The sequence below is a fragment of the Pleurodeles waltl genome, chromosome 2_1, assembly GCF_031143425.1.
Source record: "Pleurodeles waltl isolate 20211129_DDA chromosome 2_1, aPleWal1.hap1.20221129, whole genome shotgun sequence".
NCBI classification, from domain to species: Eukaryota; Metazoa; Chordata; class Amphibia; order Caudata; family Salamandridae; genus Pleurodeles; species Pleurodeles waltl.
Window position 1 is genome coordinate 170,398,448 of NC_090438.1, and position 14,242 is coordinate 170,412,689.

A 14,242-nucleotide genomic window follows, 5' to 3' on the forward strand; every position below is an offset into this window, starting at 1 on the left:
AGGGAGAGGGCCACCTGGGGGTCGCTTCTGCACTGGAAGTCGGATCCTTCAGGTCCTGGGGGCTGCGGGTGCAATGTCTTTACCAGGCGTCGGGTTCTTAGAAGCAGGCAGTCGCGGTCAGGGGGAGCCTCTGGATTCCCTCTGCAGGCGTCACTGGGGGAGCTCAGAGGTGTCAACTCTGGCTACTCACAGGGTCGCAGTCGCCGGGGAGTCCTCCCTGTAGTGTGGTTTCTACGCAGGTCGAGCCGGGGGCGTCGGGTGCAGAGTGGAAAGTCTCACGCTTCCGGTGGGAAACGTGCAGTCCTTTAAACGTTGTTTCTTTGTTGCAAAGTTGTATCTTCTTTGGAGCAGAGCCGCTGTCCTCGGGAGTTCTTGGTCCTTTCAGATGCAGGGTAGTCCTCTGAGGCTTCAGAGATCGCTGGACCCTGGGGGAACGCGTCGCTGTTGCAGTTTTTCTTGAAGTGGGTAGACAGGCCGGTAGGGCTGGGGCCAAAGCAGTCGGTGTCTCTGTCTTCTCTGCAGGGCTTCAGATCAGCAGTCCTTCTTTGTCTTAGGTTGCAGGAATCTATTTTCCTAGGTTCTGGGGGCCCCTAAATACTCAATTTAGGGGGGTGTTTAGGTCTGGGGGGTTAGTAGCCAATGGCTACTAGGCCTGAGGGTAGCTACACCCTCTTTGTGCCTCCTCCCTGAGGGGAGGGGGGCACATCCCTAATCGTATTGGGGAATCCTCCATCTGCAAGATGGAGGATTTCTAAAAGTCAGAGTCACCTCAGCTCAAGACACCTTAGGGGTTGTCCTGACTGGCCAGTGACTCCTCCTTGTTTTTCTCATTATCTCCTCCAGTCTTGCCGCCAAAAGTGGGGTCGTGGCCGTGGCCGGAAGGGGCGGGCATCTCCACTATCTGGAATGCCCTGTGGCACTGTAACAAAGGGGGTGAGCCTTTGATGCTCACCGCCAGGTGTTACAGTTCCTGCAGGGGGAGGTGAGAAGCACCTCCACCCAGTACAGGCTTTGTTACTAGCCACAGAGTGACAAAGGAACTCTCCCCATGTGGCCAGCAACATGTCTGGTGTGTGGCAGGCTGGCAAAACTAGTCAGCCAACACTGGAAGTCGGGTATGTTTTCAGGGGGCATCTCTAAGATGCCCTCTGGGGTGTATTTCACAATAAAATGTACACTGGCATCAGTGTGCATTTATTGTGCTGAGAAGTTTGATACCAAACTTCCCCGTTTTCAGTGTAGCCATTATGGTGCTGTGGAGTTCGTGTATGAGAGACTCCCAGACCATATACTCTTATGGCTACCCTGCACTTACAATGTCTTAAGTTTTGCTTAGACACTGTAGGGGCATAGTGCTAATGAACGTATCCCCTTACCTATGGTATAGTGCACCCTGCCTTAGGGCTGTAAGGCCTGCTAGAGGGGTGACTTATCTATGCCATGGGTAGTGGGAGGTTGGCATGGCACCCTGAGGGGAGTGCCATGTCGACTTAGTCATTTTCTCCCCACCAGCACACACAAGCTGGCAAGCAGTGTGTCTGTGCTGAGTGAGGCCTGCTCAGGGTGGCATAAGACATGCTGCAGCCCTTAGAGACCTTCCCTGGCATCAGGGCCCTTGGTACCAGGGGTACCAGTTACTAGGGACTTACCTGGATGCCAGGGTGTGCCAATTGTGGAGACAAAGGTACAGGTTAGGGAAAGAACACTGGTGCTGGGGCCTGGTTAGCAGGCCTCAGCACACTTTCAAATCATAAATTGGCATCAGCAAAGGCAAAAAGTCAGGCAGGGAGTAACCATGCCAAGGAGGCATTTCCTTACACCCCCTAACAGGGGAACGCCCCCCTCTTGCGTACATTATGACTGGTATAGGCAGAAAGTGGTGCAAGTGTTTTTGGCACAACGCATGCATTGCGCCACTTAGTAAATAGGGTGCTGCGAATTAGGTCGATTGGGCCACATTAGCGTCATAAAAAATGACGTTGTGGCACAAAGAGGTGCAAGGCCTCTTAAATCTGGGCCTGTGTGGGATAAAGTAATGGCGCAACATTATGCTTGCCAACTAAAAATATTGCACAGCCCTGTTCTTCATCCATATTAATCGAATTGAAAAATTTGAAAATCTTTCTTGGAACACAGGACTGAAATCAATGGCATGTTATAGTTTAGGTATTATGCTAATTTGTAGACGTTCCTTCTTTATTAAGTTAAAATACATTTTTAATAATTACGAGCTAACTCTTGGCCTGAGTCCTAACACTTTTGTGTATCTAGGATCAGCTTAGGTGCACAAAATATATCTGAGGACATAATTTACCAGAATCTGTTTTTCAGAATCAGGACCTGCAGGTTTTTATACCTGCGGATGATACATTTGATTGGGAAAAGCATAGTTAATAGTACAGTATGGTCAGATTTCCCACAGTGAGAAGTGCATGTAAGGTACCGTCAGAAGGAGTGTGCATGTATTACAACACAAGCACTGGAAATGCCAATAGGTCTTGCCTATGCAAGATTTATTTGGTTTGTTAATGTGTTTTGGCTATGTTGCACAGCAACGCAGTATGGATTTTTTTTTTTAAATGCTATGATGTGGTTTTTGCAAAGCAGCCAAGCATCTGTACAACATTGCAAAGAAACCATTTCAAATCTTTCTGCTAGTTGAACTTATCATTTTTTAAGTCATGTTGTACAACTGTGTCGCTGCTGTGCCTCAAGGTTGAAAGGTAAAATAAATAAAAAATATTCCAAATCTATTATTTTCAATTTTAATAGTTTTAAGACATGCTGAACAGCAGTGATGTTGTGTTGTTGTTTGTGAAGAACGACTTTGCCTATTTGTGCTGAACTTATTACAGTCTAATTTACAGACATTGGGACACGTTTAGCAGAGCTTTGATTCTAAGCAGCTACATTCATGTGGGGACGGGGCTTTTTTTATTGATTTTCAGCTCCAGCTCGGCCAAAGATAAAGGCCAAAATTAAGGGACAATCACGTCTCCTTTTGTTCCAAGCTGATCCCGGCTTGGTGCGGTCTAGAGGCTCACACTTAAATGCTATTGGAAAGGAGGGGAAAGACAGGCTCACAGCTTAAGAGAGGCATGCTTTTGACTTTGTTCAGTCCCTGTTTATGAGAGAAATGAATTCACTCTAAGAATGTCAGATGTGTTTGTCTGTCCTAGTATTTCCACAAATAACAATGTAAATACCACTATTTTTTATATTTCATAGTGATACTCATTCAAGTGCAGGGTGTCAGAGGACTCTACATAACATAGATATTATGTACTGATAGTAAATCATGTAAGCATATAACTCAATGTACAAAATGTGTATTGTATAAAACAACTAGGGCTACAAGGTGTTAGAGTCACATGTCTTTCCTAGCACACTGTGCTATACTGGAAGGAATACAATTAACTGTAAGTAACAAAAGGATCACTGTGTTAGAAGCAACAACCCACTTAACTATCTAACTAAAATAAACATCTGTCATTCATATGTTACAGTAGGTGCTGTTTAAGGGGTATGTTACAGCCACTTAAATTGGAGCATAGGAGGGGCATGAACTGGCTTCATGGGGAGAGTAATCTGCATTCCTCTTTCCAACAAATGCTTTCACTTTGAAGTCAGTGAAAGCAAAGTAAAGACCAAGCTCCCTTTAAAAACACAGTTTGACATTTGGCCTCTATCTTCAAATGTCAAGCAAACATGACAACATAATAACAAGATTTAAAGTGAGTTTGTGGAAGAATACAGTAAACAAGGTTCAGGCAATTGGGGGAACAAACTCAAGATGGACAGTCTAAAGCAAATAAAGCCAGCAAATAAAAATCAAGAAAATGTGAGTCACAAACCACAAAGCCAATGATAAGCAATGTGCATTCCTAGGTCAACTTTCGCAATATCCCCAAAATGTCACTAGAAAACCAAAAAGCTGCATTGTCTCATAGGATGAAACCTAAAAATGTGCACGGAAGTGTGATTCCAGGATGGGAATGGGAAAGGAACAACCCTAAAATACAGGCTATGAAAAGTGATGGAGGTTAACAATTGTATTCTTGGTGGTGAAAACTGGATTAACATATTGAATATTCTAAAGCAAAGCTCTGGTAAATCTACTTCTGCAAGTTGTTTGTCATGCAGCCCATCCACAGGACCATGTTAATCTATAATTTCAGGTATTGGCAGTGTTCAGAACCTGTCGTCCTTGGACCCCTGTGGGTCCCAAATCCTAACTAGGACATCCCCGACAACTTAGAAAATAAAATAGAATAATGAAGAGCAAAATGTAAAATTGAACATTTAAATGTTCTGTGAATGTGAAGGAATTTGAAATTGGAGACTAACAATTAAATTATTATTCTCCAGCCAATTCAAAAATTATATAAAAAGGGAGGATAAAAGGAAGGGAAGGGGAGGGTGAAAAAGGAGGGAGAAAGGAAGAGAAAGGAAAAGAAAGGAAAAGAAAGGAAATGAAAGGAAGGAAAGGAAAGGAAAAACAAACTCCCTACCTACCTGCTGCTTCTTGCTGACAAAGTTGGAACGCTAGAAGGTGTCCTGCTTTCTCACCTTGTTCATACTGGTGATCTCTGAGCCTTTGGAGGGTGTATTCAACTTTGGACATAAACAGTGCATTGAGATCCATTCAGGCCTTTTCCAGTTGGTGCCAAGCAGGAAGGGAGGGCAAGTAAAGGCCGATGAGGGCTGCTATCTTTCTCTCCAATTCTCTTTGACATATCACCCTCTGGGCATTGGCCAGTGCTGCGTCCTCCATAAATTGGCCTTGGAAAGATGTCTTTGCTGCTGCCCATGGCACTCCACGGAGGACACTGACCCTTTGTTGTTCACCAGGTACATGGAGACGTGTGCCGCTAGCTGGTAATTACCCGGGGGTGACACGTTCAGGCACCACAGCTTCTGGTCTGGCAAGACAAGACCTAGGTCCAGGGAAATTAGGATTGGAAAATGGTCAGAGAACGCTGCCTCTAATATTTGGAAGTCTCGGGAAAGAGCCACCACGCCTGGACCAATTGCCATGCAACGGGGGCAGGAAGGTGTAGTTTTTTGTCCTCCATGTGCACAAGGTGCCAGTGGTCCACCAGACCGTGGTCCACGAGCAGGTCTACCAGGATGGCCCTATCTGCATTATTGGCTATGTCCAGTGGGTTTGTGTGGTCCTGTACAGCATCACGCACCAGATTCCAATCTCCCCCTAGTAAAAATTGGGAAGATCCAATTTCTGAAAGAAGGCAGTTAAGCTGGAGCAGGAAAGAGCAATTGTTGCCCATAGTGGCGTATACCAAGCTTAGACAAATCAAGTGATGTGTAGGCTTGTGGAGTACCCTCCCTACTGAGTTCCTCGGACTTCGAGTGGGAGAGGTGGGTCTCTTGAATTAGGGCCACATCTACCCATTTCATGAGTAGGTAAGAGAACACCTTCTGATGCTTGATATAGTGAGCTCCTCAGTGGTGATTGGGAGGAGAAGAGTCCAGCTTTGAACAGGGAATGTGCCCTAAGAAGGGCTGGAGGCTTTGAACCATGGGTCTAAGCTTGAAGTGTCAGCATGTCGGGGGTTGCAAGGGGAGTGGCAGGGGAGGAAGCTGTCAATGGCAAATCAGGGTGAGGAATGAATAGGTCAGAGGGGGAGGATTAGGGAGGGGGCTGGATCCAGAGATCCTAGGGTGTCAAATGCATCATGGCTCTAAACCAGGGGAGATGGAGATGGGAGGAGGACGCGGGCAGGATGTGAACAAGGTAAAGGCCAGCATACATCTTTAGAAAACATAATAGGACTCCGTAGAACTTCTTTAGAACACCATGTCAAGTGACCTTAAGATTACATAGATATGGTGAGACATGAAAAAGACATTGTAGCAAAGAACATAGCAGAATGCAGAGTATCATATCATGACAGGTGATAAACATGCAGGCTAAGAAAAGGACTGGAGCATTGGAGAATCAGACAAGTAGAAATGTCATGCATAATACTCAGCCATCCGAGGCTTAGTGGTGCTGGGTTCAGTCCTACATAGTTGGAAGGGGGAATTGGACATCATAGTAGAGAGTTCAGGTCAGCCGTGTGGGTTATGAGGTTTCAACGAGGAGCAGGACTTGTCCAGGTTCTGATCATTTGTGACAGCTGCCACCACCTTGAGAGCCAGGTCTCTGTCGCCTTGTGATCTGGTTGGTGATGCCACGTCTCTGAATGGGCACTGTCAGGGTGCCAGTGACAGCATATTCATGATGGGCAGGCCAGAGGATGTGTGAGGGGGAGTCTCTGAGTCTGCTGGACTGATATCCATGTCTTGTTCCTCGAGGCCAGCCAGGAAAAGTCTGAGGGAGCCCAGGTCATAGAAAGTTTTGTACCCGCCTTCTTTTGTGATCCACATCTGTGCAGGATCGAACAGGCCAAATTTGTTGTCCATCTTGTGGAGTCAGGCTGGAGGGCCAGAAACTCCTTTCTCCTGATATTGGTCTCCTAGGTGAAATCAGTTGCCACTCAGATTTTGTGATCTTCATAGTTACACAGGCCATGAGATTGGGCCACAGTCAAGCGCTAGTGTGCTTCTTGATGACAAAGAAAGCTGGTGATGATAGGATGTGGCCGGCTCTGCATGGTCTAGATTGCAGGGCCCAAGCAGGTGGGAATGCTGGGGTTTCAGTGGGGGGGGAGAAGGTGAGCTTTGTGGGGGAGGCTAGGAGGCCTTTGCAAAAGTCTGTGATGTCCGCCCCTTCAGTGCACTCCAGGAAGCCAAAAAAACAGACATTGTCTCTGCGGCTCTGGTTCTCCAAGTCTGTTAGCTTATCCTGCAAATCTAATAGTTCTTGATCCCTGTCCAGGATGGTATTGACCTGATCTTCCACAGCTTTTAGCCTTTGCTCCACCCCCCCCCACTCTGTCCTGGAAGCTGGCAATGTCAGTGCAGATAGACTTTGTATAGGGCATGAGATCCGAGATTTTAGTGTCCATGCCCTCCAGTCAGCGGCAGACTTCTGTGACCTTCCTCAGGATACACTCCATTGTGGATCTTGAGTCAAGCTGGGAGGCACCAGGGAAGGGGTCTGCAGTAGGTTAGGTCTGCGGGTAGTCATGGGTTGGGGCTGTGCGACAGTCTCCGAGAAGAGTAGTTGGTGAGAGGACTTTGCAGAGGACTTGCCAGAGGGCATCACTAGAGTAAGTCTGTGGGAGGATGTGTACCTTTGGTGGTAGCGGGCAGGTAGACCCCTGAACCAGGATCTGGCTGCTTCTGGATGGTGATGTGTGAGATTATTCAAGGCTGTGCCCCACCTAGGGAAGGTAAGTCGCCAAGTGCTATCTCACCTCTTGGCTTGGTGGCTTTCCTATAGGGATTCTGCTTTTAGCACAGGTTGGGGAGGCATGTGTGTCAGCTCCCAAGTGGCAGGCCACCTTGCGCTTTCAAGGTAGTGGCTCCCAGAGGTTGGACAATGATAGTCATGCCACAGCAGGCCACACTCCCCCCACATCTGGGACAGTCCAGCCAACGAGATTGTCGTTATGTGAGGTCCAACGTCCAAGAGAGGAGGCAGGCCTTATCAAGATGTCCTAGATGTTAGTCAAAGCCTGGGCTGGTAGCTAGCCAAATTGTAGACTGCGAGGCAAGCAGTATAGAGCCCCCCATATAGCAAACAGTGTTTGTCATATGTGGAGATGGCAAGGCAGGAAGGCAGCAGTCATGGACCTCTGTTATAGTGTGCACCTTTTGAGAAGCCCCCCTCGATGCTCCTGACCTGGTTTGCAGCTGTAGGCCAGGGCCCCATGGAGATGCATTTCAAGTGGTCCGCTGCTGTCAGGTGGTTGTTACTTTCAGTCCCCAGGGGTGAAGATGGAAGTCTGGGCCCTTCTTTACTATGCATCGATGGAAGGGGTAACGAGCACCAGGCTGCAAGGCTGCAAGCATCGTAGGCCCTTTGTTTGGTCGAGTGGGTGGAAGGGGGTGGAGCAGTCAGGCAGCGATCGGAGGTCCCTCCCACATAGGTGGATGTCTGCAGGTATGTGCTCTGCAGGGAGAGCTTCTCAAACTCTCCTGACTGAGGTGCGGCCTGTGCAGCTCATTCTCCTACTGTGGGATGCAGTTCAGGGTTGTCAGCTGGCCCAGGTGTCACATTGTACCTCTGTCAGAGGACTGGGGCCTTATGCCCATAGGGAATTGCAATGGAGGTTCCGACACCTCCCTGGGAGCAAGGAAGGTGAGCTTTGATCTCTCCGCGGTTGTAGGTGCCCTGCTGTTATCCCCCTCGACCCTCAAGCATGCGGAGCTCCAGTCTCAAGCAGCTGTCTCTCATTGTGGCCCGACCACACCCCTTACTTTTTGTTCTAACATTGTCTTTACAACACATAATATGTGTTGTGGCAAAAGGTAAGACAGGGGGAGTGATTGCAATCCTACTTGTTGGCCATTGTTGAACTTCTGGAAAACTTTCCTCTGCTTAACTGATGCTGGCTGCTCCTAAAACATTTTGATGTGTATTTCCATGTTTATTTATTTAAGTGATTTATAAATGTATTTCTTAGGCGAAAGTAACACTTTAAACAGAAATAGTTTACATACTGCAGCAAATTTACCTTTTCTGTATGCTCATCCTAGATTTTTCACTTTTTTTTAATGACCCTATTTTAGTGGTTTAAGTACTGGTATTCTCCCACAGTGTGTATGGACTGGCACTAAAATTGTAGTAATTAAATTCATTTCACCCAGTTCGCCTGTGTGACTTTTCTTTAAAGCCATTGTAGACTGTGCAGACAGTGTGCCTATTGTGTGGAATTTACTGGCTACTTGTCTCATTTTATACAATTGCAATTAACTAATTGCGATTCCCTGTGAATCACAACTAGATAATCACTATTCTAACGGAAACTCATGGAGTTTCATTTTGCAATTTCTAATGGGTTGCAAAGGGACCTGCATTATTAATATTCATGATGTTGTTCGCAATTTGAGACCCATTAGGAAACCCTAAAATCACAGAGATGGTGGCCTGCTAGGCTCAGCAGATTTTTTTTTCTCAATGCAGCCTGTTTTCCTTAAAGGAAATACATACATTTAACAAAGAAAAATGAAAAGTTTTCTTTTTATTTTTCAAGGGTAGGCAGTGGTCCCTGCATAGACACCCCCAGACATTTTGCTCTAGATGCTGTTGGTTATGACTCTGAAAGTGCATTGGAGATTCTGCTAACATGGACCCAGTACCAGTGCTCTCTCCCTTAATTGGTAAATGTGAATTAGTACTTGAACCCCCTTATATATCCCTAATATAGGGTACCAGTGGTCCCCAGGACATGGGTGTTAAAGAGTTTGCCACGTCCTGCAGCACTGTTTGTGCCACCCTGCGTGACCCAAGAAAAATACTGACAGCAGGCAGACCTGTCATTGCAGACTGCAGAAGTGGTGCAAACTGCTTGAAATTGACCGTGCCCACACCCTATGTATAAAAGCACTATCTTTAATAAAAGCAAAAGCACTATCTTTAATAAATGTCAGTCACTTCTAAGGAAGGCCTCCTGAGCCCAGGAGGCAGGGTGCATTATGTTAATGGCGTGGACATATAAGTGTAAGCTTTAATGTTCCTGTTAGACTTTTCATCCTTGGCGTGGTCTCCCTTAACTTTTTACCTCTGTTTCCCAGGTTGTTGATGTTTGCTGGACTCTGATTTAGCTTAAAGTGGAAGTGCTCTGTTACAAAATGTGTATTTAATTGGCTTATCCATGATTGGCATATTTGATTTATTAGTAAGTCCCTAGTACAGTGCACTAGAGGTGCCAAGGGCCTGCAAGTCAAATGCTACTAGTGGGCCTGCAGCACTGGGTAGTTGTGCCACCCACATAAGTAGCTCTGTAATCATGTCTCAGACCTGCCACTGAAGTGTCTGTGTGTGCAGTTTTAACTGTAAATTCGACTTGACAAGTGTACCCACTTGCCAAGCCTAAACCTTCCCTTTTCTTACATGTAAGGCACTCCTAAGGCAGACCATAGGTAGCCCCAAGGGCAGGGTGCAGTGTATGGTTAAGGTAGGACATATAGGAGGTCATTATGACTTTGGCGTTCTTGTCAAAGACCGCCAAAGCCATGGGCGCCAACATACCGCCAGTGCTGGCGGTATGCTTGGCCCCCTAATATGACTTTTCCGCTGGCTCAGCGGCCGGAAACAGCGTTTCTGCAAACTGGCTTAGCGGAAAAAACACATCAACATTGAAGCCAGCTCGTAATCGAGACGGCGGTAATGTTGATGTGCAGCTGGTGCAGCAGCACCCATCGCACATTTTACTGCCCATATTTTGGGCAGTGAAATGCGCGATGGGGCAGTGCCTGGGGGCCCATGCCAAGTGCATGTGCATGTGCAGTGCAGGGGCTCCCAGGAGCACCCCGAGTGCCCCTTACCGCCAGCATTTCCATGGCGGTGTTTAACAGCGGTATGACCGTGGTGAATGCTCCACAGTCCTAATACGCCTGCTAGACACCGCCAGCATGTTGGCGGTACTACCGCCAGACTTCCGCCGTCCGCCGGGGTCATAATGACCCCCATAGTAATGTGTTTTTATATGTCCTAAAAGTGAAATGTTGCTAAATTCGTTTTTCACTGTTGCAAGGCCTGTCCCTCTCATAGGTTAACATGGGGGCTACATTTAAATATGATTAAAGTGTTGATTACCTTTGGGAGCGGATGGATATGTGGAGTTTGGAGTCTCTGAGCTCATAATTTAAAAATACATCTTTTGGTAAAGTTGATTTTAAGATTGTGTGTTTGAAAATGCCACTTTTAGAAAGTGAGCATTTTCTTGCTTATACCATTTCTGTGACTCTGCCTGTTTGTGGATTCACTGTCTCGGTCAGTTTGACTGTTGGGCTGGTTGCACCTCACACTAGACAGTGACACAAAGGGAGCTGGGGTGTAGTCTGCATTTCCTGATGAGCCATCTGTGCTAGGAGGGAGGGGAGGAGTGGTCACTCACATCTGAAAGGACTGTGCCTGCCCTCACACAATGCAGTCTCCAACCCCCTGGTGAGTGTCTGGGGCCTGGCCAGGGCAAGGCAGGATTTCACATTCAAAAGAGACTTTACTTTGAAGTAGGCCTACTTCAAAGGAGAAATTGGGTATAAAAAGGGCACCCAAAACCACAGACTAGAGAACACTTCTGAAAACCAAGAGAAACCTCTGCCTGGAGAAGAGCTGCAGAGATGAGGAAGGAGAGCTGCCCTGACTGCGACTGTGCTTTGTGGAGCTATCCTGCAGTTGCTGCTTCTGCCAGAGTAAGAGGGCAAAGATTGGGCTTTGTGTGCCTTCCATTTTGTGAAGATCTTCAAGGGCTTGATTTAGAGCTTGCCTCCTGTTGTTTGAAGTCTCAGGGACAGCAAAGACTTTTCTCTGCCAGCACCTGGAGCCTCTGGAGAGACTCCTACTTTGCCCTGTGGTACCCATCCAGTTCCTGGGACCCTGAAAGGAGAAGCTGGCAGCCTAAGAGGAAGAAATCCACACACAGAACGCCGTGCGGGGAAAATATCGATGCTACTCCAATCTGTGGCTGGGAAATCGATGCACCGCTGGCTTCGTGGCTGAAAATCGATGCTCGCCTGTAACGCGACCAAAGAATCGATGCACGGAGCTGGAGAAACGACCCCCAGCATCGCTGATGGAGGCTGGGAGATCGCAACCCGTGCTGCGCGGTTTTCAGATCATCATGCAGCTGGATTTCCGATGCAAACACCGCTGGGCGTGTAAAAACTATGCAAGGCCTGCCCGAACCCAAGCATGCTGACCGGATCAATGCATGGTTCTCCTGCAGAGAGAATAAGCAACGTGCCCCGATCCGACAAAAGGAGGAACGACGCAAGGTCTTGCTCTTGAGTAAAATAGACGCATCGCAAGCCCTTTTTGATGCACACTAGCCCGTGCTGGGTTATTTTTGACACACCCAAGGTATATTTTCACGCTAACAGTTTTACTGTGTGTTTTAAACTACATAAAGACTCTTTTTGCTTTTTAATTGATAACTTGACTTGTGTATTGTGGTTTTGGTCTTGTTTTGTTTAGATAAATATTTCATATTTTTCTAAACCTGTGTTGTATCATTTTGTAGTGTTTTCCTTAAGTTACTGTGTGTGTCGATACAAATACCTTACACCTAGCACTCTGAAGGTAAGCCTACTGCTCTGCCAAGTTACCAAGGAGGTAAGAAGGGGTTAGCTCATGGTGATTCTCTTTTACCCTGACTAGAGTGAGTGTCCTTGCTTAAACAGGGGGTAACCTGACTGTCAACCAAAGACCCCATTTCTAACAGTCCCTATAGTGGCCATTTCCATTGAAGTCTACTATCTGTGAACGATGGTCCCTAGGATTAGATGGGCTGGCACATGGGCAAACCTGAGGTCACCAGCTCTATTATGGTACCATCAAAATGGGTCATGTTTGGTATTAAACAATGTGCCTTCTCACTACTGACATGAATCTTGTATCATAAGGGCAATGTGGCATAGACCCAGAGAGCAACCTTAGAGATTGCCTAAAAGTTGCCATAGTTTTCCTGTGCTCTGGCTGCCAGCAAGACAGGATTCCGACCCCTGGGCAGTAGTGTGAGCTCCAAGGAGCCAGTACAATGGCCTGCTAAAGCAAAGGCTAGTGAAGTGGCACATCAAGATGGTGAGCTTCAAAGGGCCCCCCTCCTCTGATATGCAAGCAGGCTGTCCCTCAGTGGGGGACAAAGCTGATCCCCTGCCTCTAAACACATTTGCACCTGGGCAAGTAGGAAAATTGCTTAGTAAAGAGACATTCACCCCCAGAAGGCTAGCCACATCTCTTGGGTGGGCAGCTTGATCTGTACAGTCAAGGAAGACTTCTGAAATCTTGGAAAGGGGCAAAATAGGGTGTTCTGGTTAGAACAGGTGCCACAACCTTTCAGTGTGGTCACTTCAGGGGTGGATTAGCTGCTGGTGCTAATAGCCCATGGTCTACTTGCTTCCACACCCCTAAATCTTGGATTTAAGAAGCTACCGTGGCACCAGAACCTCAGATCTGCAACAAACTGTGAAGAAAGGAAAAGAGAAGACCCACATCAATGACAACAGGAACCTGCCCTAGAAAAATGCATGATTCCTTGAACCTGGTGCAACTTTCCTGGAACTGCTTGACTGCAGCTCATCCTGGACCAAAGACTGCTTCCCCCAGCAAGAACCCTTTGTGTGTCAAAGGAAAGACCAGACCCTTTTAGCCTCGTGGCACTCAATGCCTGCCCACCACAGGTAAAAAGAAAAGTAAGTGCCGGAACCGAAGAAGCACTGGCCATTGGGCCCTCCAAGGGATTGCAAAAAGACAGGTATTCCAATGCACTGTTGGAAGTATAGTCCAGCTCTCCTCTGAGTTTCACACGCTACCATTTCCCACTGGACTTCTGGAAGTGGAGAGAGCTTCTCCTCCACCCTACCACTGCCAAGGCTTGTTGGTGGCCAGCGCAGTCATCACCACCTTTACTCAATGCTGCAACTCAAGGGCACACCGCAACACCTTTATCTGATGTCACCTGTGGCTCTGTTGATGAGTTTTGCATCTGCTTCCTCACCTGCTCCGTCTCAGTGGTAAAACTGGCAACCGCAGCTCCCGTTCAGCACCAAGGACAGTCAAGCACATATCTAACCTGAGACTCCCAATCTAGGTGGAGTTGTTCTGCCTGGTGAATCCTGGTCTAGGGGCCCACACAAGCTTAACCTCCAGTGTGCTCCCATGAACTCAACTTGGAAGTGACCGAGTATTTCAAGTACTAATTTTCAGCACTCACGGCTCTCGCATTATTCACCAAGGACACCCAGGACAATTCTCCACCGGGGTCCCACGAGCTAGGTAAAATTAGCCTGACTGTTGCAACGTGGTGCTGTGACCCACACAACCTTAACTACCAGTCGCTTCCCCTGAACTCACCCAACAACTGACTTAGTGGCCCTCATTCTGACCTTGGCGGGCGGCGGAGGCCGCCCGCCAAAGTCCCGCCGTCAGATTACCGTTCCGCGGTCGAAAGACCGCGGCGGTAATTTTGACTTTCCCGCTGGGCTGGCGGGCGGTCGCCTTCAGACCGCCCGCCAGCCCAGCGGGAAAGAGGCTTCCACGATGAAGCCGGCTCGGAATCGAGCCGGCGGAGTGGAAGCTGTGCGACGGGTGCAGTTGCACCCGTCGCGTATTTCACTGTCTGCGCAGCAGACAGTGAAATACATGTAGGGGCCCTCTTACGGGGGCCCC